This window comes from Panthera leo, chromosome C1 (assembly GCF_018350215.1).
Source record: "Panthera leo isolate Ple1 chromosome C1, P.leo_Ple1_pat1.1, whole genome shotgun sequence".
NCBI classification, from domain to species: Eukaryota; Metazoa; Chordata; class Mammalia; order Carnivora; family Felidae; genus Panthera; species Panthera leo.
This window is the reverse complement of record NC_056686.1, coordinates 197,227,218-197,254,986: the sequence shown is the minus strand read 5'-3', so window position 1 is coordinate 197,254,986 and position 27,769 is coordinate 197,227,218. Positions and strand designations below refer to the sequence as shown.

Below are 27,769 nucleotides of genomic sequence, written 5' to 3'. Positions count from 1 at the left end.
CTGCACACCTAGAAAACTGATCTGAGGATTAACACAACAATCTGCACAACCTGAACCACAGAACTCAGCAGGTACATGGCACGGAGAGGTGAACTTGGGGACAGAGAAGCCGCGGAGGGCAGGGACGTGCTTTTTCATGTAGAGAGAGGACAGAGACAGTGGAGAGAATATGGGAAAAGCACCCCTCCCCAAAAGCAGCTGGAGAGAAAGTGGAAAATTGGAAACAGCCGCAGGGACTGAACTAAAAAGGGAGAAAGGAGAGGGTTTAAATTCCATTAACACTGTAAACAGAGGGAGTGCAGAGTCTGCAACTCTGCAGCTTGATAACTCGCGGTGCTCTGGTGGGAAGGGTGAATCTCCAGGAGCAGAGTGGGGTGTGGGAGGTTCTCAAACCACACGGGGAGAAGCAGTTCCACTGCTAGAAGGACATTTGGTAGAGGCTATGAGGCAACCTGGGCCCAGCAGACCCCAGAGAATGGCCACATTCAAATAGTGCTGGAACAAGGCCATTAAGGGTGAAGCCTGGTGCCAGATGTGTGCTGTGATTTTCCATAATCCCTGAAACGCTGCTGCTACACTATCTTGTGAACTTTTTCTGGGGAGGGCTGGCACCTGGCTGAAGTCTCTGGGCAAAGGCAGCAGCAAGATCCTGTGAACTCTCTTGAGTGTGGCCGGTATTCAGCCATTGCTCAGTGAGACCCTCCGCAGCAGGGAGGAACGGGTCAAAGCTGCAGGCCCTCAGAAGTAAGGAGCCAGGAAATCAGCCACATCTGAGACAAAACTCTGGAGAGAGGTACTACCTGGGGCTTGGTCACGGACAGTGTAAAAGTGGGGAGTGGATGAAAGCTGAAGACAAAGGATAGGTGCAGGATTGCTGATCAAGGAGAAAAGAGTTCCGATACCACAGACTGCATAGCTGGGTGATGGCATTTTCACCGCTTCCGCCCATGCGCATATGCACCTACAAGTGCCACAACAATCCACCCCAGCAGGCTAGCAGCACCATCTAGTGGAGAACAGAGCCATTACACTAAGCCCTGCCCAACTGGGGCAACCTTGCCCTTCAAGAACAGAAGTCTCACTGCCTGCTTAGTTTATGGACTATAAAGTGCTTCCTGAACTGACTTCCAGGGGAAAATAAAGTAACTTCAGTCATATTTCAGTCTGTTAGCAGGTACATCCATTCAATTTTCTTTCTTTTTTTAATTTCTTTTTTAAATTTTTTCTCTTTTTTCATTTCTTTTCTTTTTCTTGAATACAGAAAGAGAAAAAAATCATCGTTATTTTCAATTTTTATTAAAAATATTTTTTTCATTTTTCACTATATTTTTTACTTTTGTGTAAATGTTTTTTAAATTCTATTTTACTTCCATCATTTTATTTTAGTCTACTTCGGTGTATTCATTTTTTCCAATTTTCAAATGATTTGCTTTTTTTTTTCTCTTTTGCATTTCTTTTCTTTTTCTTGAATACAGAAAGAAAAAATTCATTTTTATTTTTAATAATTATTAAAAATATTTTTATTTATTTTTTTAATTATATTTTTTACTTTTGTGTAATTTTTTTCAAATTCTAGTTTACTTCCATCATTTCATTTTTGTCTACTTCAATGTATTCATTTTCTTCAAATTTTCCAACAATTACCTTTTTTTTTCTTTTTTCCCCTTTTTTCTCTAATCTATCAAGCCACTTTCAACACCCAGACCAAAACACACCTAGGATATAGCATCATTTATTTGATTTTGTGTGTGTGTGTGTCTAATTATTTTAATTTTAATATTTTTTAATTTTAATTTTTTCTATCTCAATTCCTTTTCTCCCTTCAAAATGATGAAACAAAGGAATTCACCCCAAAAGAAAGAGCAGTAAGAAACGACAGCCAGGGACTTAACCAACACAGATACAAGCAAGATGTCTGAACCAGAATTTAGAATCTCGATAATAATACTAGCTGGAGTCAAAAATAGATCAGAATCCCTTTCTGCAGAGATGAAAGAAGTAAAAACTAGTCAGGATGAAATAAAAAAATGCTATAACTGAGCTGCAATCATGAATGGATGCCACAGCAGCAAGGATGGATGAGGCAGAACAGAGAATCAGTGATATAGAGGATAAACTTATGGAGAATAACGAAGCAGAAAAAATGAGGGAGATTAAGGCAAAAGAGCATGATTTAAGAATTAGAGAGATCAGTGACTCATTAAAAAGGAACAACATCAGAATCATAGGTGTCCCAGAAGAGGAAGAAACAGAAATAGGGGTAGAAGGGTTATGTGACCAAATCATAGCAAAAAGTTTCCTAACCTGGGGAAAGAACAGACATCAAAATCCAGGAAGCACAGAGGACTCCCATTAGATTCAACAAAAACCGACCATAAACAAGGCATATCACAGTCAAATTCACCAAATAGGCAAAGAGAGAATCATGAAAGCAGCAAGGGAATAAACGTCCTTAACCTACAAGGGAAGACAGATCATGTTTGCAGCAACCTAGCCAGAGAAACTTGGCAGGCCAGAAAGGAGTGGCAGGATATACTCACTGTGCTGAATCAAAAAAATATGCAGCCAAGAATTCTTTACCCTGCAAGACTGTCATTCAAAATAGAAGGAGAGATAAAAAGTTTCCCAGACAAACAAAAATTAAAGGAGTTTGTGACCACTAAAACAGCCTTGCAAGAAATTTTGAGGGGACTCTCTGAGGGGAGAAAATATGAAAATATAAAAACATATATACATACATAAATACATACATACATACATACATACATACCAAAAGCAACAAAGATTAGAAAGGACCAGAGAACACCACCAGAAACTCCAACTCTACAAGCCACATAATGGCAATAAATTCATATACTTCACCACTCACTCTAAAGGTCAATGAACTCAGTGCTCCAATCAAAAGACATAGGGTAACAGAATGGATAAGAAAACAAGATCCATCTACATGCTGTTTACAAGAGACCCACTTCAGACCTAAAGACACCTTCAAATTGAAAGTAAGGGGATGGAGAACCATCTATCATACTAATGGTCAACAAAAGAAAGCTGGAGTAGCCATAATTATATCAGACAATCTAGACTTTAAAATAAAGACTGTATCGGAGAAGAGGGGAAGATGGCGGCTTAGGAGGACGCTGGGCTCACCGCGTCCTGCTGATCACTTGGATTCCACCTACACCTGCCTAAATAACCCAGAACACTGCCAGAAGACTAGCACAACGGATTCTCTGGAACCAAGCACAGACGAGAGGCCCACGGAAGAGGGTAGGAAGGGCGAAGAGGTGGTGCGCCCTACACGGACTGGCGGGGGGGAGCCGGGGCGGAGGGGCAGCCTGCCAGCCAAACAGAGGCCCCGAGTCTGGCTTGCAAAAGCGGAGGGGCCAGACGGAGTATGTTTGGACAGCAAGTGGGACTTAACATCTGGAAGGTTATAAGCTAACAGATCTGCTCGGAGAACGGGAGGGCTGGAGGACAACGGGAGGGAGAGTTGTTGAGCCCCGGACAACAGAGCTCAGCTTGGTGGGGTACAAAGGCAACTCACCAGCACCATCTCCCTCGCCCATCCCCCAGCCAAAATCCCAAAGGGAACCAGTTCCTGCCAGGGAACTTGCTTGCACTGCACAAACACCCAACGCTGTGCTTCTGCGGATCCATCCCTCTGGCGGTAGGTCTGACTCCCTCCCGGTGCCGCAGGGCCCCTCTGAAGTGGATCACTGAAGGATAAGTGAGCTGAGCCTACCCCTTCTGCCCATGTGCACCTTGCTGATCCACCCCAGCTAATACGCCAGATCTCCAGCACCAAAAGCCTGGCAGTGTGCAAGTAGCCCAGACGGGCCACACCACCCCACAGTGAATCCCACCCCTAGGAGAGGGAAAGAGAAGGCACACAACAGTCTGACTGTGGACCCAGCAGTGGGCTGGGGGCAGACATCAGGTCTGACTGCGGCCCCGCCCACCAACACAAGTTATTCAAGACAGCACAAGGGGAAGTGCCCTGAAGTTCCTCACCACTCCAGGAACTATCGAAAATGACGAAACGGAAGAAATCCCCTCAAAAAAACCTCCAGGAAATAATGACAGCTAATGAACTGATCAAAAAATGATTTAAACAATATAACAGAAAGTGAATTTAGAATAATAGTCATAAAATTAATCGCTGGGCTTGAAAACAGTATAAAGGACAGCAGAGAATCTATTGCTACAGAGATCAAGGGACTAAGGAACAGCCAGGAGGAGCTAGAAAATGTATAAATGAGCTGCAAAATAAAATGGAGATGACCACAGCTCGAATTGAAGAGGCAGAGGAGAGAAAAGGTGAACTAGAAGATAAAATCATGGAAAAAGAGGAAGCTGAGAAAAAGAGAGACAAAAAAATCCAGGAGTATGAGGGGAAAATTAGAGAACTAAGTGATGCACTAAAGAGAAATAATCTACGCATAATTGGTATTCCAGAGGAGGAAGAGAGAGGGAAAGGTGCTCAAGGTATACTTGAAGAAATCATAGCTGAGAAATTCCATGATCTGGGGAAGGAAAAAGGCATTGAAATCCAAGAGGCACAGAGAACTCCCTTCAGACGTAACTTGAATTGATCTTCTGCATGACATATCACGTGAAACTGGCAAAATACAAGAATAAAGAGAAAATTCTGAAAGCAGCAAGGGATAAACACGCTCTAACATATAAAGGGAGACCGATAAGACTTGTGACGGATCTCTCTACTGAAACTTGGCAGGTCAGAAAGGAATGGCAGGAAATCTTCAATGTGATGAACAGAAAATATGCAGCTGATAATCTTTTATCCAGCTGTCTGTCATTCAGAATAGAAGGAGAGATAAAGGTCTTCCCAAACAAACAAAAACTGAAGGAATTCGTCACCACTAAACAGCCCTACAAGACATCCTAAGGGGGATCCTGTGAAACAAAGTACCAGACAAATTGCTACAAGCATGAAACCTATGGACATCACAATGACTCTAAACCCGTATCTTTCTATAATAACACTGAACGTAAATGGACTAAATGCGCCAACCAAAAGACATAGGGTATCAGAATGGATAAAAAAACAAGACCCATCTATTTGCTGTCTACAAGAGACTCATTTTAGACCTCAGGACACCTTCAGATTGAAAGTGAGGGGATGGAGAACTATTTATCATGCTACTGGAAGTCAAAACAAAGCTGGAGTAGCCATACTTATATCAGACAAACTAGACTTTAAATTAAAGGCTGTAACAAGAGATGAAGAAGGGCATTATATAATAATTACAGGGTCTATCCATCAGGAAGAGCTAATAGTTATAAATGTCTATGTGCTGAATACCGGAGCCCCCAAATATATAAAACAATTACTCGCAAACATAAGCAACCTTATTGATAAGAATGTGGTAGTTGCAGGGGACTTTAACATTCCACTTACAGAAATGGATAGATCATCTAGACACACGGTCAATAAAGAAACAAGGGCCCTGAATGATACATTGGATCAGATGGACTTGACAGATATAGTTAGAATTCTGCATCCCAAAGCAACAGAATATACTTTCTTCTCGAGTGCACATGGAACTTTCTCAAAGATAGATCACATACTAGGTCACAAAACAGCCCTTCATAAGTATACAAGAATTGAGATCATACCATGCATACTTTCAGACCACAATGCTATGAAGCTTGAAATCAACCACAGGGAAAAGCCTGGAAAACCTCCAAAAGCATGGAGGTTAAAGAACACCCTACTAAAGAATGAATGAGTAAACCAGGCAATTAGAGAAGAAATTAAAAAATATATGGAAATAAAGGAAAATTAAAATACAACAATCTAAACGCTTTGGGATGCAGCGAAGGCAGTCCTGAGAGGAAAATACATCACAATCCAGGCCTATCTCCAGAAACAAGAAAAATCCCAAATACAAAATCTAGCAGCACACCTAAAGGAAATAGAAACAGAACAGCAAAGACACCCTAAACCCAGCAGAAGAAGAGAAATAATAAAGATCAGAGCAGAGAAAAAACATATAGAATCTTAAAAAAACTGTAGAGCAGATCAATGAAACCAAGAGCTGGTTTTTTTGAAAAAATAAACAAAATTGATAAACCTCTAGCCAGCCTTCTCAAAAAAAAAGGGAGATGACCCAAATAGGTAAAATCATGAATGAAAATGGAATTATTACAACCAATCCCTCAGATATACAAGCAATTACCAGGGAATACTATGAAAAATTATATGCCAACAAACTGGACAACCTGGAAGAAATGGATAAATTCCTAAACATCCACACACTTCCAAAACTCAATCAGGAGGAAATAGAAAGCTTGAACAGACCCATAACCAGCGAAGAAACTGAATCAGTTATCAAAAGTCTCCCAACAAATAAGAGTCCAGGACCAGATGGCTTCCCAGGGGAGTTCTACCAGACGTTTAAAGCAGAGATAATACCTATCCTTCTCAAGCTATTCCAAGAAATAGAAAGGGAAGGAAAACTTCCAGACTCATTCTATGAAGCCAGTATTACTTTGATTCCTAAACCAGACAGAGACCCAGTAAAAAAAGAGAACTACAGGCCAATATCTCTGATGAATATGGATGAAAAAATTCTCAATAACATACTAGCAAATCGAATTCAACAGCATATAAAAAGAATTATTCACCATGATCAAGTGGGATTCATTCCTGGGATGCAGGGCTGGTTCAACATTCACAAATCAATCAATGTGATACATCACCTTAATAAAAGAAAAGATAAGAACCATATGATCCTATCAATCGATACAAAAAAGGCATTTGACAAAATTCAGCATCCTTTCTTAATAAAAACCCTTGAGAAAGTCAGGATAGAAGGAACATACTTAAACATTATAAAAGCCATTTATGAAAAACCCACAGCTAACATCATCCTCAATGGGGAAAAACTGAGAGCTTTCCCCCTGAGATCAGGAACATGACAGGGATGTCCACTCTCACCGCTGTTGTTTAACATAGTGTTGGAAGTTCTAGCATCAGCAATCAGACAACAAAAGGAAATCAAAGACATCAAAATTGGAAAAGATGAAGTCAAGCTTTCACTTTTTGCAGATGACATGATATTATACATGGAGAACCCGATAGACTCCACCAAGTCTGCTAGAACTGATACATGAATTCAGCAAAGTCGCAGGATACAAAATCAATGTACAGAAATCAGTTGCATTCTTATACACTAACAATGAAGCAACAGAAAGACAAATAAAGAAACTGATCCCATTCACAATTGCAACAAGAAGCATAAAATTCTTAGGAATAAATCTAACCAAAGATGTACAAGATCTGTATGCTGAAAACTATAGAAAGCTTACGAAGGAAATTGAAGAAGATATAAAGAAATGGAAAAACATTCCATGCTCATGGATCGGAAGAATAAATATTGTCAAATGTCAATAGTACCAAAGCTATCTACACATTCAATGCAATCCCAATCAAAATTGCACCAGCATTCTTCTCGAAGCTAGAACAAGCAATCCTAAAATTCACATGGAACCACAAAAGGCCCCAAATAGCCAAAGTAATTTTGAAGAAGACCAAAGCAGGAGGCATCACAATCCCAGACTTTAGCCTCTACTACAAAGCTGTAATCATCAAGACAGCATGTATTGGTACAAAAACAGACACATAGACCAATGGAATAGAGTAGAAACCCCAGAACTAGACCCACAAATGTATGGCCACCTCATCTTTGACAAAGCAGGAAAGAATATCCAATGGAAAAAGACAGTCTCTTTAACAAATGGTGCTGGGAGAACTGGACAGCAACATGCAGAAGGTTGAAACTAGACCACTTTCTCACACCATTCACAAAAGTAAACTCAAAATGGATAAAGGACCTGAATGTGAGACAGGAAACCATCAAAATCCTAGAGGAGAATGCAGGAAAAGACCTCTCTGACCTCAGCCATAGCAATCTCTTACTCGACACATCCCCAAAGGCAAGGGAATTAAAAGCAAAAATGAACTACTGGGACCTTATGAAGATAAAAAGCTTCTGCACAGCAAAGGAAACAACCAACAAAACTAAAAGGCAACCAACGGAATGGGAAAAGATATTTGCAAATGACATATCGGACAGAGGGCTAGTATCCAAAATCTATAAACAAACTCCACACCTGAAAAACAAATAATCCAGTGAAGAAATGGGCAGAAAACATGAATAGACACTTCTCTAAAGAAGACATCCGGATGGCCAACAGGCACATGAAAAGATGTTCAACGTCGCTCCTTATCAGGAAAATACAAATCAAAACCACACTCAGATATCACCTCACGCCAGTCAGAGTAGCCAAAATGAACAAATCAGGAGACTCTAGATGCTGGAGACGATGTGGAGAAACAGGAACCCTCTTGCACTGTTGGTGGGAATGCAAATTGGTGCAGCCGCTCTGGAAAGCAGTGTGGAGGTTCCTCAGAAAATTAAAAATAGACCTACCCTATGACCCAGCAATAGCACTGCTAGGAATTTACCCAAGGGATACACGAGTACTGATGCATAGGGGCACTTGTACCCCAATGTTCATAGCAGCACTCTCAACAATAGCTAAATTGTGGAAAGAGCCTAAATGTCCATCAAGTGATGAATGGATAAAGAAATTGTGGTGTATATACACAACGGAGTACTACGTGGCAATGAGAAAGAATGAAATATGGCCCTTTGTAGCAACATGGATGGAACTGGAGAGTGTTATGCTAAGTGAAATAAGCCATACAGACAGACAGATACCATATGTTTTCACTCTTATGTGGATCCTGAGAAACTAACAGAAATTCATGGGGGTGGGGAAGGAAAAAAAAAGAGGTTAGAGAGGGAGAGAGCCAAAGCATAAGAGACTCTTAAAAACTGAGAACAAACTGAGGGTTGATGGGGGATGGGAGGGTGGGGAGGGTGGGTGATGGGTATTGAGGAGGGCATCTTTTTGGATGAGCACTGGGTGTTGTTTGGAAACCAATTTGACAATAAATTTCATATATTGAAAAAAATAAAATAAAATAAAGTAAACTTTAAAAAAATAATAAAATAAAATAAAATAAAGTAAAATAAAGACTATCAGGAGATGAAGAAGGGCATTAAATCATAATTAAGGGGTCTATCCACCAAGAAGACCTAATAATCGTAAAAATTTATTGCACCAAATGTGAAAGCACACAAATATATAAATCAATTAATCACAAACATAAAGGAACTCATTGATAGTAATACCATAATGGTAGAAGACTTCAGCACCCCACTCATAGCAATGGACAGATCATCTAATCAAAAAATCAACAAGGAAACAATGACTTTGAATGACACACTGGACTAGATGGACTTAACAGATATATTCAGAACATTTCATCCTAAAGCAGAAGAATACACATTCTTCTCCAGTGCACATGAAATGCTCTCCAGAATAGATCACATACTGCAACAGAAATAAACCTTCAACAAGTACAAAAAGACCGAGATCATACTGTGCATATTTTCAGACCACAATGCTATGAAACTCAAAATCAACCACAAGAAAAAATTTGGAAAGGTAACAAATATTTGGAGACTGAAGAACATCCTCCTAAAGAATGAGTGGACTAACCAAGAAGTTAAAGAGGAAATTAAAAAGTATATGGAAGCCCATGAAAATGGTAACACCACAACCCAAAACCTCTGGGATGCAGCAAAGGTGGTCATAAGAGGAAGTATATAGCAATCCAGGCCTTCCTAAAGAAGGAAGAAAGATCTCAGATACACAACCTAACCTTATGCCTTAAAGAGCTGGAAAAGGAACAGCAAATAAAACCCCAAACCAGCAATAGACAGGAAATAATAAAGATTGTAGCAGAAATTAATGCTATCGAAACAAAAAAAAATAGTAGAACAGATCAGTGAAACCAGAAGCTGGTTCTTTGAAAGAATAAACAAAACTGATAAACCACTAGCCAGTGACAGTTTGATCAAAAACAAAAAGGAAAGGACCCAAATTAGTAAAATCAAGAATGAAAGAAGAATGATCACAACCAACCAACACAGCAGAAATAAAAACAATAATAAGAGACTATTACGAGCAATTATATGCCAATAAAATGAGCAATCTGGAATAAGTGGGCAAATTCCTAGAAACATTTACACTACCAAAACTTAAACAAGAAGAAATAGAAAATTTGAACAGACCCATAACCTGTAAGGATATCAAATTAGTTATCAAAAATCTGCCAAAAAACAAGAGTCCAGGGCCAGATGGATTTCCAGGGGAATTCTACCAAAAATTTAAGGAAGAGTTAACACCTATTCTCTTAAAGCTGTTCCAAAAAATAGAAATGGAAGGAAAACTTCTAAACTCTTTCTATGAAGCCAGCATGACCTTGATTCCAAAACCAGAGACCCCACTAAAAAGGAAAACTATAGACCAATTTTCCTGATGAACATGGATGCAAAAATTCTCAACAAGATATTAGCCAACTGGATCCTACAATACATTAAAAAAATTATTCACCATAACCAAGTGGGATTTATACCTGAGATGCAGGGCTGGTTCAATAGCCGCAGAACAATTAACGTGATTCATCACATCAATAAAAGAAAGGGCAAGAACCATATGATCCTCTCATTAGATGCAGAGAAAGCATTCAACAAAATACAGCATCCTTTCTTGATAAAAACCATCAAGAAAGTAGGGATAGAAGCAGTATACCTTGAGATCATAAAAGCCATATATGAATGACCCAATGCTAATATCATCCTCAATGGGGAAAAACTGAGAGCTTTCCCCCTAAGGTCAGGAACAAGACAGGGATGTCCACTCTTGCCACTGTTATTTAACACAGTATTGGAAGTCTTAGCCTCAGCAATCAGACAACACAAAGAAATAAAAGGCATCAAATCGGCCAGGAAGAGGTAAAACTTTCACTCTTCGCAAATGACATGATGCTCTATTTGGAAAACCCTAAATATTCCACCAAAAAACTGCTAGAACTGATTCACGAATTCAGCAAAGTTGCAGGATATAAAATCAACGCACAGAAATAGGTTGCATTCCTATACACCAGCAATGAAGCAACATAAAGAGAAATCAAGGAATCAATCCCATTTATAGTTGCACCAAAAACCATAAAATACCTAGGAATAAATCTAACTAAAGAAGTGAAAAATCTGGACACTGAAAACTGTAGAAAGCTTATTAAAGAAATTGAAGAAGACACAAAATTGAAAAAAGATTCCATACTCCTGGATAGGAAGAACAAATACTGTTAAAATGTTGACACTACTCAAAGCAATCTACATATTCAATGCAATCCCTATCAAAATAACACCAGCATTCTTCACAGAGCTAGAACAAATATTCCTAAAATTTGTATGGAACCAGAAAAGACCCCAAATAGCCAAAGCAATCTTGAAAAAGAAAACCAAAGCAGGAGGCATCACAATCCCAGACTTCAAGCTATACCTCAAAGCTGTAATCATCAAGACAGTATGTTACTGGCACAAGAACAGACACTCAGATCAACGGAACAGAATAGAGAACGCAGAAATGGACCCACAAATGTATGGCCAACTAATCTTTGACAAAGCATGAAATAATAACCAATGGAATAAAGACAGTCTCTTCAGCAAGTGGTGCTGGGAAAACTGGACAGCAACATGCAGAAAAATGAACCTGGACCACTTTCTTACACCATACACAAAAATAAACTCAAAATGGATGAAAGACCTCAATGTAAGACAGGAAGCCATCAAAATGCTTGAGGAGAAAGCAGGCAAAAACCTCTTTGATCTTGGCCACAGCAACTTCTTACTCAACACTTCTCCTGAGGCAAGGGAAACAAAAGCAAAAATGAACTACTGGGATCTCATCAAAATAAAAAGCTTCTGCACAGCAAAGGAAACAATCAGCAAAACTAAAAGGCAACCAACAGAATGGGAGAAGATATTTGCAAATGACTTATCAGATAAAGGGTTCGTATCCAAAATCTATAAAGAACTTATCAAATTCAACACCCCCCCCCAAAAAAAATAATCCAGTGAAGAAATGGGCAAAAGACATGAATAGACACTTCTCCAAAGAAGACATTCAGATGGCCAACCGACACATGAAAAAATGCCCAACATCACTCATCATCAGGGAAATACAAATCAAAACCACAAGGAGATACCACCTCACACCAGTCAGAATGGCTTAAATTAACAACTCAGGCAACAACAGATGTTGGCGAGGATTAGGAGAAAGAGGATCTCTTTAGTATTGTTGGTGGCAATGCAAGCTGGTGCAGCCACTCTGGAAAACAGTATCGAGGTTCTTCAAAAAACTAAAAATAGAACTACCCTACAACCCAGCAATTGCACTACTAGGGATTTATCCAAGGGATACAAGTGTGCTGTTTCAAAGGGTCACATGTACCCCCATGTTTATAGCAGCACTATCAACAATAGCCAAAGTATGGAAAGAGCCCAAATGTCCATAGAGATGGATGAATGTATAAAGAAAATGTGATATATATATATATATGTATATATATGTATATGTATATATATATGTGTGTGTATATATATATATATATATATATATATGCACACACACACACAATGTAACTAGAGGGTATTATGCTAAGCAAAATTAGAGAAAGACAAAAATCATATGACTTCACTCATATGAGGACTTTAAGAGACAAAACAGATGAACATAAGGGTAGGGAACAAAAATAATATAAAAACAGGGAGGCGGAAAAAACATAAGAGACTCACAAATATGGAGGACAAATAGAGGGTTACCGGAGGGGGTGTGTGAGGGGGGATGGGCTAAATGGGTAAGGGGCACTAAGGAATTTACTCCTGAAATCATTGTTGCACTATATGCTAACTAATTTGTATGTAAATTAAAATAAAATAATAAAATAAAATAACATAACATAAAATAAAATAAAATAAATGTAAATGTAAAAAGCAACTTAGCATAGTCATCAACAACTGAGAAGTTCAAAGAAAACATTGATTTTTCTGCCCCACCCTCTACTCCATAATTGGGTAAAATGTTATGAAACTAACTGCAAAACTTGGTGTTTTCTAACATAATTTCAATCATAAATTCTCTTTGCTATAAGCATAAAGTATGCACTGACTGTGCAATATTAACCAATCTTTATACCCTAATGCCCCATAATGTCTTATGAAATCATAATAAGGGAGTTTTATAGATGAATTAATAGAAGAGTAAACCTTTTCAAATATAAATGTCAAATTTATGTAATGACATACATGGGATTGTTCCCAACCTTCGTGATCAAGCAGATGAACAGAGTGCATACTGTGAGTTCAAGATTCAGGCATTCTGTTTTCAAAGAAAGTGACAGGGCTGTTGTGATGGGTATTCATTCTCTGATGCCTCCAGAGGACTGAAGACAGAAAGGGCCAGATATCTGCAATAGGCTAGGCATGAAAGGTTTAACTGAGAAGAATTTTAAGTCAATTGCTCCTCCTCTTTTTCTTCAGATTGACTGAAGCCTATTGATTCCCATCATTGATTGTCTTCTGGTTCAGGATAAGATGGGAAAAGGAAAAGATATTTCATGTATCTCATTATGATCTTTGCATCCCTCACACTGTAATTTGTTATACAAGTCCAGGTAGTATGAGAATGTAATCAACCACTGCAGGGCATTTAAAATTCTAGTGAATACTAAGAATACTGATAATTTCATGCTAGCAAACAGATCTAATCCCTATTCCCCTCACCTCTACCCAAAAAGATTTCAATGAGTAAGTTGTTTTGGAGGACACTATTTACCATACCTGGCATTCAGAATATTCTTCCAACAAAACACAAGAATGGGACTTAAAGTGGGTTGTTATTCTGTTTTCAAAGCTAGAGGATCTCTTGTTTCTTGACCACACTGTGTCAAAAAGAGATTGAAAGGTAGGAATCACCATAACTCAGAGCATCTGTTTAGAATCTTGAGATGAATGCTTACATTCTTAGCTTATACTAAGCAATCCTCTCTCACACTCTATTCCAATTTTCTTCCCTATAGGGGGAAGAATAGGAAAAGTTATTCATGCATCAACCAGATATTATTGAGCATCTATTATGTATCAAATACTATGGAATAGCAGGGGAAATAAAAAGGAAAAATATCCTGGCCTCCATTAAAAAATGTATTCTAGAAGAGAGGCAGAGAATAAAAACTTCAAGAGAAATAGTGTGAAGGAGAAGACAAAACCAGAGAAAGTAGATAAGAGGTACCAGAGAACGTTTATAATATTTTGACAAGAAAGGCTTCTTTCTTCTTTCTTCTTTCTTTTCTTTTTGACAAGAAAGCTTCTCATTAAGAAGCTATCATATGGATAAGATCTAAAGTAGGCAAAGGAGGGGCGCCTGGGTGGCTCAGTCGGTTGAACGTCCGACTTCAGCTCAGGTCACGATCTCACGGTTCATGAGTTCGAGCCCTGTGTCAGGCTCTGGGCTGATGGCTCAGAGCCTGGAGCCTGCTTCCGATTCTGTGTCTCCCTTTCTCTCTGCCCCTCCCCCATTCATGCTCTGTCTCTCTCTGTCTCAAAAATAAATAAACATTAAAAATTTTTTTTAAAGTAGGCAAAGGAAAAAACAATATAGACTTTTGAGAGAATATTATTCTAGGCAGCAGATTGGCAATTGCAAAGGCCCTGATGAAGAAATTATCTGGTCTATTCTAAGAAGACCAGTTATTCCTGGGGTAGAGTGAACAAGGAGTAGAGTATCATGAGATGAAGTTAGAGAGTTAACAGGGCTCTTAATCACGTAAGAGTTTGTTGGTTATTAAGGACTTTAATAACCTTTGTTTTAAGTTAAATAAAGAGCCAATGGGTTTTGTGAGCATAAAGGTAAGATCTGACTATATTTTAATGGGATTGCTTTGGCTACTCTTTTGAGGATAGACTTGGCTGAGTTTGAAGGGGAACAAAGGCATAAACAGAGAGACTAGTTAGGAGGCTATTTTAATCAGTGATATGCAGTGTTGGCTTGAAGTATAAGTGGAGATGGAGAGGAGTGGTCAGATACTGCATATAGTCTGAAGGAAGACCAATAGGTTTCCCTAATAAAATATTCATCATGGAAGAACGAGAGGACTCAAGATTTCTGAGATTTTTGAATAAAATACCTGGGCAAAAGGAGTTAGGAAACTAAATGAAATAGGAAAGAAGTAGGTCAGGGGCTTATATCTGCCATAGCAAGTTTGAAATGTCTTTTAAAGATGTAAAGTAAGAAGTTGAAGTTCAGAGGAGGTATCCTGGCTGAAGATAAACATCAGAAAATCAAGAAGTTAAGAGTGGATATAATTCTAAGAGGGGGAGGAAAGAAAAATTCCAATCAGGCACTTAAAATTTTAGATGTTTATATCTTATGTGAAAAATGTATTAATCTTGAGATTTCCTCTCTGAACATTATTGAAACAACTGCTAGTTAATTAATACATGTTTGTTAATTAAAAAATAAAGATGATTGGCACATTTAAACTAAAGACGGACGCATAACAGTTCAGATGAAAAAACTCACCAATTGCTTTAAACCCTCACTCTAATGTTACTGTAGGTATTTAACACATATGAATGTATAATCTATAAGCACAGACACAATTTTGAGATCAATAAACAAATGCCATTGTACATATATATAAAGTAATGCAACTTTTATTACTACTGTCATGATTATATCATCAAGCTATTGCTTCATTGCTTTCAGTGTCCACCTATACAAAATATTGATTGTGGAGAATATCCTAAAAAGCTGTATTAAAAATGGCTAGCTTTCTGTGAACCAAAGAAGGGAAGCTTGCTTTTAAATACAGAAAGAAAAAAAAAAGAAAAGAAAAAGATATCCCTGGTTTCCACTGCAAAATGGTAAAATGTTAAGAATATGAAACAAAAGATCTCTACATTTTTAGTCATTTATATACTTGCATAGGTTACCACATATCATTACCTAATGTAATAATAGGATATATGTGAATTACGAAAATGTGTTTCACGGTAGAAAAGTCTATTTCTTGTGGGAATTCTATTAGTAGATTACATAGCAAATTTTCTAAAAAATAGGGTGGATGATGTAGCTATCTGTGAAGTAAATAAAATAGAAGACATAATTCATAGTATTATTAACTAAACACTCCATTTAAGCCAAACAAAGCCATAAAAATGGATTGAAATCCTTTACACTGTATCTAACATAGCTTATCAAGATATTTAAGCTTTTTTTGTTCTTCAATGTAATAACCATTACATTTATTTTTCAAGTTGTATAGCATTAGAACAGATTCCTGAATATAAAATCATATAGTAAAAGACATACTATTAATATATGCTCATTGATTTTCAGCTTAATGTCCTTGACTGTTTTATCCCAACCAAAAATATACTTGAAAGTAAAATATTTAAGCATGTTGTGATTAAAATAGGAAAAAAAAGGAAGCCAAAACAAACCAGTCAATACACTTTGAATTAAAAGTGGCAGGAATATTTAAATAAAACTGGTCACAATTACAACACTGAGATATGACAGAGAAGCTAGTTGGGAGTCCCAGCCAAGAGCCTTGGCAACCATGACATGACGTGACTATATCTTAATTGGGAACTGCTTTTCTGTGCCTTTGGTAGTTATACTGAATGGACTTTGAATAGGCAGAGTACATTTTATTTAGAGAATTGGAACCTGAAAGGCTACGAATAAAAATACACATGCACGCATACCTCCAGAATACAACCATCACTACTATCATTAAAAGCTGGTTTAAAAAGCAACATTCAGTTTTTTAGTCTGAAAAGTCTGAGAGAAAATAGGAATCAATCTACACTTTTAATGATGAGAACCATGTGACAGTTTGGATGGAAAAGGAAATGGGGGGGGGGCTGCTGTAGTAGGGATGGGCAGAAAAATGTCCTGAGAGGACAGGGCCCTAAATGATAGGAGAGGTAACATAATCTGAATTTGACTGGAGGACTTGGAAAGATATTCAGTGAGATCTGGGATTCAAGAGATTGCCACTGAGGAGTCTAAGAGAGGGACTGGTTAATCACTCTAGTATGTGAGAAAACTGAACTAGCAACTAGAAGACGTAGTATTCACAATAAATTTAAAAGGACACACATATAGGGAAACAAAGAGGGATGCACTAAAAATACCCAGGGAAGAAAACAAAAGCCTTGAAAACTAAGATGGCAACAGCAGTACAGAAGAATTGGCATATGCACAATTTATAAGTGTGGAGTCAAAGAGATGACTATGTCTCTAAAGGAAAGTGAATTTAAAAGGCAAGGGAAAGTATTAGAATAGTAAATATAAATCATTGTTCCAGTAATTTATAACAAATGTATAAAATTAAGCTGATAGTTGCAAAAGGCTCCTGGGAGGCTTCTAAGGGTCTGGGGTTTTCCTGGCCTTAATTTTCAGAATGTATGAACTCACTGGAAACTGTTCATGCTCTTCCTTGATTTTTGCTGTAGCCAATCCTCTGGGATCAATGAATAATCAGTTTTATTATCACTTCTGCAAAGTGGCAAAATACATAAGTTTTGTAAAGAGCTGTTCTTTTAAAAAAACTGCCTGCCTGAGGCACTTGGGTGGCTCAGTCGGTTCAGTGAGCGAGCATCAGATTTCGACTCAGGTCATGAAATCATGGCTCATAGGTTTAAGCCCCACATGGAGCTTGCTGCTGTCAGCACAGAGCCCACTTTGGATATTCTTCTTCTCCTTCTCCTTCTTCTTCTTCTTCTTCTTCTTCTTCTTCTTCTTCTTCTTCTTCTTCTTCCTTTCTCTCTCTCTCTGCTCCTTCCCCACTTTCTCTCTCAAAAACAAATAAATCTTTCTAAAAAAATAAAAAATGAAAATAAAAAATTGCCTGCTTTATTTATAGTAGGTTTTATTTTCTCTTTAAAAGCACAGTATCGGGAACTTTCCAAAACGCTTGGTGAAAAGCGGAGGAGCAGCTGCCGGGGGAGCTGCGCCCAGCAATGCGCTCCTTCTGCTCCCCCACACCGGCCTCAGCCCCTTCACCAGCTGTAGAAAACAGTGAAAGAAACTACTTACTGTGATGTTTTGTGGGTCAAACCCAATGCCACCCAGGAAGAATTGAAAAAGGCTTACAGGAAATTGGCTTTGAAGTACCACCCTGACAAGAATCCAAATGAAGGAGAGAAGTTTAAACAGATTTCTCAAGCTTTTGAAGTGCTATCTGATGTGAAGAAAAGGTAATTGTATGACAAAGGAGGAGAACAGGCAATTAAAGAAAGTGGAGAAGGTGGTGGTTTTGGCTCCCCTCATGGACATCTTTGATATGTTTTTGAGGGGAGGAAGAAGGATGCAGAGAGAAAGGAGAGGTAAAAATGTTGTGCATCAGTTCTCTGTAACCTTAGAAGATTTATATAATGGTGCAACAAGAAAACTAGCTCTGCAAAAGAATGTGATTTGCAACAAATGTGAAGGCCGAGGTGGTAAGAAAGGAGCGGTAGAATGTTGTCCCAATTGCAGAGGTACTGGAATGCAAATAAGAATTCATCAGATAGGACCTGGAATGGTTCAGCAAATTCAATCTGTGTGCATGGAGTGCCATGGCCATGGGGAACGGATCAATCCTAAAGATAGATGTTAAAGCTGCAGTGGAAGGAAGATAGTTCAAGAAAAGAAGATTCTAGAAGTTCATATTGACAAAGGCATGAAAGATGGCCAGAAGATAACATTCCTTGGTGAAGGAGACCAAGAACCTGGACTGGAACCAGGAGATATTATCGTTGTTTTAGATCAGAAGGACCATGTTGTTTTTACCAGGCGAGGAGAGGATCTTTTCATGTGTATGGACATACAGCTGGTTGAAGCACTGTGTGGCTTTCAAAAGCCAGTATCTACTCTTAACAACAGAACCATTGTCATTACCTCTCATCCAGGTCAGATTGTCAAGCATGGAGATATCAAGTGGGTGCTGAATAAAGGCATGCCAATTTATCATAGACCATATGAAAAGGGTTGCCTAGTCATAGAATTTAAGGTAAACTTTCCTGAGAATGGCTTTCTCTCTCCTAATAAACTCTCTTTGCTGGAAAAACTCCTACCTGAGAGGAAGGAAGTAGAAGAGACTGATGAAATGGACCAGGTAGAACTGGTGAACTTTGATCCAAATCAGGAAAGACTGTGCCATTACAACGGAGAAGCATATGAGGATGATGAACATCACCCTCGGGTTGGTCAGACCTCTTAATGGGGCCAGTGACTAACATTGCTGGTACATGCAGTAGTGAATGAGTGAAGGACTATAATCATAGTTCACTACTTGCTACTATTTTTGTTTTAATATTCAACTATATAGTGTTTTAAAAGTTAAATGAAGAATAAAAAATATAAAAGCTCTGAAAAAAATAAAATAAAAAAATAAAAGCACAGTATCTACCATAGTTGTGAACCTCACCTCCTTATTCCCCTCTTATCACTCATTCACACACACACACACACACACACACACACACAGAAAACAAAATTAAAGTTGATGGGCATAGATTTCAATCTATAGTCTTAAGGATTAGTAGAGATAACTGCTCACTGAAAAAATTATAACCCGCCATAGTTAAATTTAGTAGCTTAGAAAATATGAAAAATGGATAGGGGTCCAAAAAGAACAAAATTAAATAACCATGAAAGTTGCCTATTAGCTTTAATGGAAGGGGAATCACTTAAATGACTTCCTTACAATTGGAGGCATTTGCACCTGACAAATTACTAACTTTCTCCAGAGAAAAATACAAGTATTATTTGCAATCCATGGGCAAAAGAAAGCAAAAAACTCTTGGTTGAACACCAACTGTATCTTAGATTAATTTTAAAATGCATGTAGGTGTAGATCACTTAGTAAATAGAGCAGACAACTCACAGTGGATGAAGGAATGGGCTTCAAATCAGTAGTCTCAGGTGTATGTTCAAGCTCTGCCCTTACTAGCTAAGTCAATTTGAGTAATTTCTTTGTCAGGTATAAAATGACAATAATCTTATCTACTAGCACTGTTTTTTACAAAAGAGCAGATGATTAAATTAGACCATGCATGAGAAAATTCTGATACGTTCTAATACAGATTCTGAATGGACTTAATCTTTCCAAATTTCACAGGTGTAGGTACAGAAAATCCATCAATATTAATCTATAAAGTTAACTCATATAATTAATTCATTACTTAGGCACTGAGAAAAAAATGACTGAAGGGTTGTTTTGTTGTTTTTTGTTTGTTTTTAATTTTTTACTGTTCATTTTTGAGAGAGAGAGAGAGAGAGAGAGAGAGAGAGAGAGATACAGAGCACGAGTGGGGGAGGGGCAGAGAGAGAGGGAGACACAGAATCCTAAGTAGGCTCTGGGCTCTGAGCTGTCAGCACAGAGCCCAGCTTGGGGCTCGAACTCATGAATTGCAAGATCCATGACCTGAGCCAAAATTGGACACCTAACCGACTGAGCCACCGAAGCTCCCGTTTTGGTTTTTTTAATAAAAGAATAAAAAAGAATACAAGAGAAGTAATAAAAAAAGAAGCAAACAAATATCTAACTAGTATATGTACTTACAGTTATACTAAAATTTTAACAATCAAATATGCTTTTTTAAAATATGAGAAAAAAACCCTATAACATAAAATATACTCATGGAAGAAATTTTAATTTGAGACCTGTTATGGTTGGTTGCTCCCTATTTTCTACTAAACCAGATTAAAACTCTTTGGCCACCCTTCAAGGTGTTTTACCAGCTTGTATCTTCTTTCATCTAGCCAAAATATGCTTTCTTCCAGATGAGGCAGACACATGCACTATAAACTCTGACTGATTTCTGCTCTCTTACATGCTTCTGCCATTTTTCTTCCAGGAGAATATTCTGTCCTTCTTTATCAATAGCTTCTCCCACCTTTATTCTTATCTGATGATTCCCATAATATTCTGTGGATTAATTAATTCACCATTGTCTCTGTTCCAATGAACATAAGACAGTAGGGCTACAAGGCAGATGAAGCTTTGCCTCTCACTGAGGATATGGATGATTCCAGCTGTAGAGAAGCATTCATTGCTAAACATGGACTAAGAGACAGAGAAATCAGCTGAAATCAGTACGCTAAATAAGGAAGGCTTAGGATCAGATGCAGATAATGAAATCCAGGGTTGAAAATGAGACCAGAGATCATGATATATAGAAGGTCCAACCCCAAATTAATAACCAGGATCAGGTGGATATTCAGTAATTGGCCAATTAAGGAGATGTTTACAAGAATGTTCATGGCCACATTACTTGTAATTAGTAAAAATCTGGAAATAATACCCAAAAAGCATATGAAAGAGCACTCAAATCATTTGTTATCAGAAAAAAAAAATGTCAAAACACAATGAGATATCAACATATATCAGTAAAATAGCTATAATGAAGAGGACTAACAATATCAATTTTTAGCACAGTTAAAAACTAGAACTCTGATACTTTGCTTGTGAGAGTATTGGAAAACAAATTAGTAGTATCTACTAAACTTGAACATATATCTCCCTTATGAATCAGCATATTTTCACCAAGACACATACATGAATGTTCATAGCGGTTTATTCATAATAACCAAAACCTAAAACAACAAACATGAATGAATGTCTTTCAACACAATTGTGGTATATTTATATAATGGACTATTATTATATTATTACTATTACTATTATACTATTACTCAAACTAAAAAAAAATTAACTACCAAATACCTATATAACAATATGGATAAATCTCAGAAATAGTATGTTAAGTGAAAGAGACCAGGCACCACAGAGACACTATTCAATTGCTTCATTTAATGTTCATAAAGGCAAAAGTAATTTATGTTCATTGAGATAAGAATAGTATTACTCCTGGAGGGTACATAAAGAAAACTTCTGAGTGTATCAAAGTTCTATATTCCTGTTGAAAGTTGTGTTTATATGAGTGTGTGTGTGTGTGTGTGTGTGTGTGTCCATGTGTGAGTATGTATATACCAAGCTGCATACTTGATATATGTATACTTTACTATATGTAAAATATACCTTAATTTAAGAGACCTTGTATTTTAGAAATATATGGCAAAATATTTATAGATGAAATAATGTGTCATATATCTGCTTCAAAATTATCTCATGTGTGGGGGTAGTTGAGTGAGCATACTTGAAGCAAAATTAGCCATTTTTTACTAACTTTTAATGACTATGTGAAGCTCAGTATATTATTCTTTCTGTTTTCATTTATGTTTGAAGTATTTCAGCAACCAATAAATGAGAAACTGTATAATCACAACTACATAATAGAATCTAGATAGATTGATGGATTTGGAGATGAGAGAGTGAATACAGTGTGTACAGAAAAATATTTGTTGAATTTTGCAGAGAAGTGGAAAGTGATATTGTAGCAAGAAGAGAATGTAAGATTAAAGGACTATAGGGGCGCCTGGGTGGCTCAGTTGGTTAAGCGTCCGACTTTGCTCAGGTCATGATCTCACAGTTCATGAGTTCAAGCCCCGTGTCAGGCTCTGTGCTGACAGCTTGGAGCCTGGAGCCTGCTTCAGATTCTGTGTCTCCCTCTCTCTCTGCCCCTCACCTGCTCACACTCTGTCTCTCTCTGTCTTTCAAACATAAACATTAAAAAAATTTTTAAGGAGTATTGAGTGCATATTATAAATTTGGTGGTTTTTTTTTGAAGCCAATGGAGAGTAGTTGAAGAGCTATAATCAGAAAAGTCATATGATTAAAGTTTTAAGAAGAGCCATTATGTAGGTAGAGAATTCTAGGAGAGAAAAATGACAAGAGAACAAATAACAGTAAATGATGTAACAAGTAACAAAGTAGTAAATGATGTAGATCTATAATATGGCAGTAGAAATAAATTTGTAACAAAATGAACTGATGTGAAAATAAAGAAGGAAGTGCATGTATGCAATATGGTGATTGATTGGATGAAAGTAAAAAAGAAATTAGGCCACATTATTTCATCATTCATTCATTCAACACCTACGAACACCAGGAATTATGATGGCCTCCAAAGAGCAGTAGTAAATAAAATAGATATAATCTCTCCCTCATGAAGCTTGAGTACATGGAAAAGAAATAAATACTAACCAAATGAAAAAGATTTAAATATATAAGTTCTGTACAAAAAAACCCCAGAATTCTCTTATGAAGAATGAATGGAAAAGCCAATTTAAATAGATTGGGTAGAAAATGCTCTCTAAAATATGACATTTAAGTTGACACACAAAGAAAGAAGAGGCCGTCCTTACAGGGTGAGATATGAACAGTTCAAAAAGAGAAAGGAAAGAGGTTAATATATGAGAAATAAAGCCAGTATGATGAAATGAATGAGCAAGGGAAAGAATGGAATGAAATGAGGTGAAAGAGGTGGGCCAGAGTGTAGATTCAAGGAAAGTAGTTTGGATTTTATAAATGCAATGGGATACCAATGAATCATTTTAAGAATGGACCTCATATTACCCATTTAGTTTTTACTTGATGTCTACTCCATTTCACACACAAACACACCAAAAACAAAATGACTAAACAGTAAGTGATTCTGGAGGGCAGAATATTAAAGTGGTTTGAAAAGGGAAGTTTTCTTAAACCTCTTCTAAGAAAATATTGGAGAATAACTTTGTTGCTTTTGAGTTGAAGAACTCCTTCAACAAGATAAAAATTGTAACTTATAAAGGAAAATATTAATAAATTCAACTTCACTAAAAAAAAACACATGTTCATCAAAACAGGAAAATCAAAATGATAAGCTAAGATTGGGACAAGGTGTGGAAAATGCAAATAAAAACAAAAGAGTAGCATAAAAACATTTTTAAAATGTCCTTCATATCAGTCATAGAAACATAAATAATACAGTGAGGAAAAAAGAAAAAGATATAGGCAAGAATTTCATAGAAAAGAGAGAACAGACTTCCCTGAGAAACAGCCATGTCCCTGGCTTCATGGAATTTAAACTAGAAGGAGTCAGATTTTAATGAAACCAGTACCATTCCTCAAATAGAGCCTGCTCCCTCAGCCTGGGACCCAACATCAAAAGATACTAGCAGAGGCCATCAGGGCTGACCTACACTCTTCGAACAAGCACTAAATGTTTCCTGTTTTAAGTGCATGAGATATTGAAGTTACTTTTTGTTGGGGAAAAAAAACTGACCCAGAGTGTACCATATACAAATATGAATTCTAAGTAATTTAAATTCCTAAATTAATAATATAAAGCCATAAATATAAGAGAAGATGTAGAAGAATATTATTGTAACCTAGCAATGGAGAAGGTATTTTTAAGCAAGTACCCAAGTGGGGAAAAAAAATCAAAGATTTTACTCAATGAAGGATACCACGTATCAAACTAACAAATGGGCAACCATTTGAGAGAAATACATGGCATTTAAAACCAATGAATAATACACAACTAATTAGTGCAAATTCTTTTCTGCCTACTTTTGACTGGAAAATGTTACCTAATAATAGTTTAATTTTCTATTGTTCTTAAAGTTTTTCAGATTTAAGATTCTCAGAATTGGGCTGATGATACTTTTTACTTAAAACTATGTTATTAAGGGGACACCTGTCTGGCTCAGTCGGTTGAGCATCTGACTTTGGCTCAGATCATGATCTCATGGTCCTTGAATTTGAGCCCCGAGTCAGGCTCTGTGCTGACAGCTCAGAGTCTGGAGTCTGCTTTTGATTCTGTGTCTCCCTCTCTCTCTGCCCCTCCACCACTCATGCTCTGTCTGTCTCTCTCAAAAACTAAATAAACATAAAAAAATAAATAAAAATAAATAAAATAAACTTATTAAGAAATGTCTATGTTGCTTTTTTAAAAGTAATTTTTCATGTTTGTTTGTTTATTGTAGTGGAGGGGCAGAGAGAAAGGGAGAGAGAGAATCCCAATGAGGCTCTGCACTGTCAGCACAGAGCCCTACATGAACTTGATCCCATGAACGGTGAGATCATGACCTGATCCAAACAACAACAACAAAAAGAGTCGGGCACTTAGCCAACTGAGCCACCCAGACGCCCCTCATCTATGTTGCTTTTTAAATACTTAGTTCTAACTGCCTCATGGTAGTTCATTATATATCTTAGCATTGCAAATTTAAAGTTGCACACACACACACGTACACAGAGAGAGACTATGTGCCTTTGCACTTGTACAAAAATTTCTCTGGGGTAAAAATTCAACAGCTGCACTCCAAAAGACATTCATGCGTAATTTCACTAAGTAATGCCAAATTGTTCTTTAGACAATTTATACATCCACCAAAAGTACATCATCATCATTCCTATTTCCCACCTGGTCATCAATAATTAAATTACAGCAACAACTAGGTATACAATGATAACTTATAACAAAGATACTTAGCTTTGGAAGACAACTTATCTATATTTCCAGTCAGTCAAATGAAGCAGATCCAGTGCCTTTCACTGTGCCTGGAAACTGAAGAACTCGCTAAATATTTGTTAAGCAAATAGTTGAGGAATGCCTCCTCAGAGCTTCCCCAGAAGTTGAAAGTTTTCATAGCAATGAAGCAAAATTAATTCTAACCTTGATGGCTTTGAATCACTTAAGAAAAAGGAAGAGATAAAAGAAGGTACAGAGAATACATTACTGAAAACTTGGAAAAGCCTCAAGATTCTGTAGCCCTCCTCAAGGAAGAAGAATAAACTAGAATATCAGAAATTCAAAATGCATTTATGTATGTGTGTGTGTATCTGTTTGTGTGTATGTGTGTGACGTGTGATGGCCAGTTTTGTGTCCACTTGATGGATCACAGGGTACCCAGGTAACAAGTGGTAAATGGAGTAAAGCAGATTGTCTACCTGGATGTGTGTGGGCTCCATCCAGTTTATTGTATACCCAAATGGAACAAAAGTCTGAGTAAAGGAGAATTTGCTTTCTCTGGCTGTCTTTGAACTGGGACATGGGTCTTATCTGCCTTCAGTCTTCGATTCACATATACTTTAGGCTCTTCTGCTTCTCAGGTCTTTAGACTCAGACTAGAATTATACCTCTGATTCTCCTGGGTTGCCAGCTTATTGACTCTAGATATTAGTTTCTTATAATAAATGCTTTATGTTTATTTTATTATATATATATATTATATATATATATCTTGTCTTAATATATATGTATCTTATCTTAATATGTATGTGTATGTGTTTGTATATCTATCTATATATCTATCTATATGTATATGTGTATATATATCCTATGGCTTCTGTTTGCCCACAATTACACATAACTTTTGTGATGGAAAGTTGGGGAAAAGGGATTGGCTAAGAAACTACAAAGGTTATTCAGTTTTCTCAATGTTTTATATAAAATCAAATTAAAGTGAATTAGAAGAAAAACATAAAGAGAAAGAAAATTTAAGGGTGACTTTTCAGCCAACAATTTATTTCAGTGAACCTCGGGAATAGTTTGGAATTTAAGTAATCTAGATTTGATATTTAAGACAGCAGCAAGAAGTATGATTCTCACACAGCCCTCCAGAAATATTTCCTTAATAAGTGTTCCTCCTTTTCTATACTCTGTGATCATCAGGGTATTTACATTTTCATATTATTACAAGTAAACTGAGTTTTAAAATTATGTTTGTATACTGAGTCTTTAAATTCTGAAAAGAATATTGTACTTGTGACTATTTCTTCTTAAAGAACAAATAAACAGATAATAAGTATTTGATAATATAACAGAATGACACTGAAGAGACATAACCTTTCCTAAAACACATTTGCTCAATTTAGTTGACATAAAGCTAATACTTTCTAAAGGTCAGCTTTCTGAGTCAAATATTTCATATGTAAAGGTAATGAGTAACTAGGTTATCTACAGAGTTTGTTTTCCCACCAAAGTTTATGTAGCATTATGACTTGTACGAAAATTTAGTTATGTTTCATTTTTAGGATCATTACCAAAATATGTTAGTAGCCACCCCTACAAAAAAAAGTATGTAGAATTCTAATTTTCTTATGTCATTTGAGATCTTAATTGATTGTAGTCCAAGAAATTTCCTTTGGACAAAAACTACAATATACAACATTAAAAAAAATAATAATAATTCGTGAGAGTAGTTCAGATCATTCTTATAACACTACATTTAAGTCTCAAAAGTCAATTGGGTTCACGGTCTTCAATCATCTGGAAATCTTTCTAGTGATCATCAAGGCTGAGTATTCTAAATTTTACACTCCAGCGAAGCTGGCATCTGGCAGTCTTGTCTCTATAATCAATACTATATTGCTTGGCACATTATTAATAAAGATTAATTTGATTACCTCAAAAGGCATTTAAAACCACTCAGTGTATACATAAAACATTGTTATTAATTCTTGTGTTTGGAAACTATTTGATAAGAATCGTTTAGGGGTGCCTGGGTTGCTCAGTCAGTTAAGTGTCCGACTTTGACTCAGGTCATGATCTCGCAGTTCATGAGTTCGAGCCCAGCATCAGGCTCTGTGCTGACAGCTCAGAGCCTGAAGCCTGCTTCAGATTCTGTATCTCCCTCTCTCTCTGCCCTTCCCCCACTCATGCTTTGTCTCTCTCTCAAAAATAAACATTAAAAAAAAATTTTTAAAGAATTATTTGTATAATATGTAATGACATCTTTCTGGTACCTAAATAAAATAGGGGCCTTTTTCAAAATCTCAGAGAAACAAAGCTTTGTATTTGTAGAACTGTAGCTACCAAGTACAAAGACTTAAGGTAAATTAAGAATGAAGAGTGAGTCATAAGAATATATATTAACTATATATTAC

At 37.0% G+C, this 27,769-nt stretch overlaps 1 protein-coding gene and 1 pseudogene across 2 annotated transcripts in view; one reads left to right on the top strand and one right to left on the bottom strand.

Annotated features, from left to right (window-relative positions):
* Positions 1-27,769, bottom strand: part of SPAG16 (sperm associated antigen 16) — a 1,016,770-nt gene that overhangs the window by 730,101 nt on the left and 258,900 nt on the right. The window lies entirely within an intron of this gene.
* Positions 76-19,213, top strand: LOC122227947 (annotated as a pseudogene).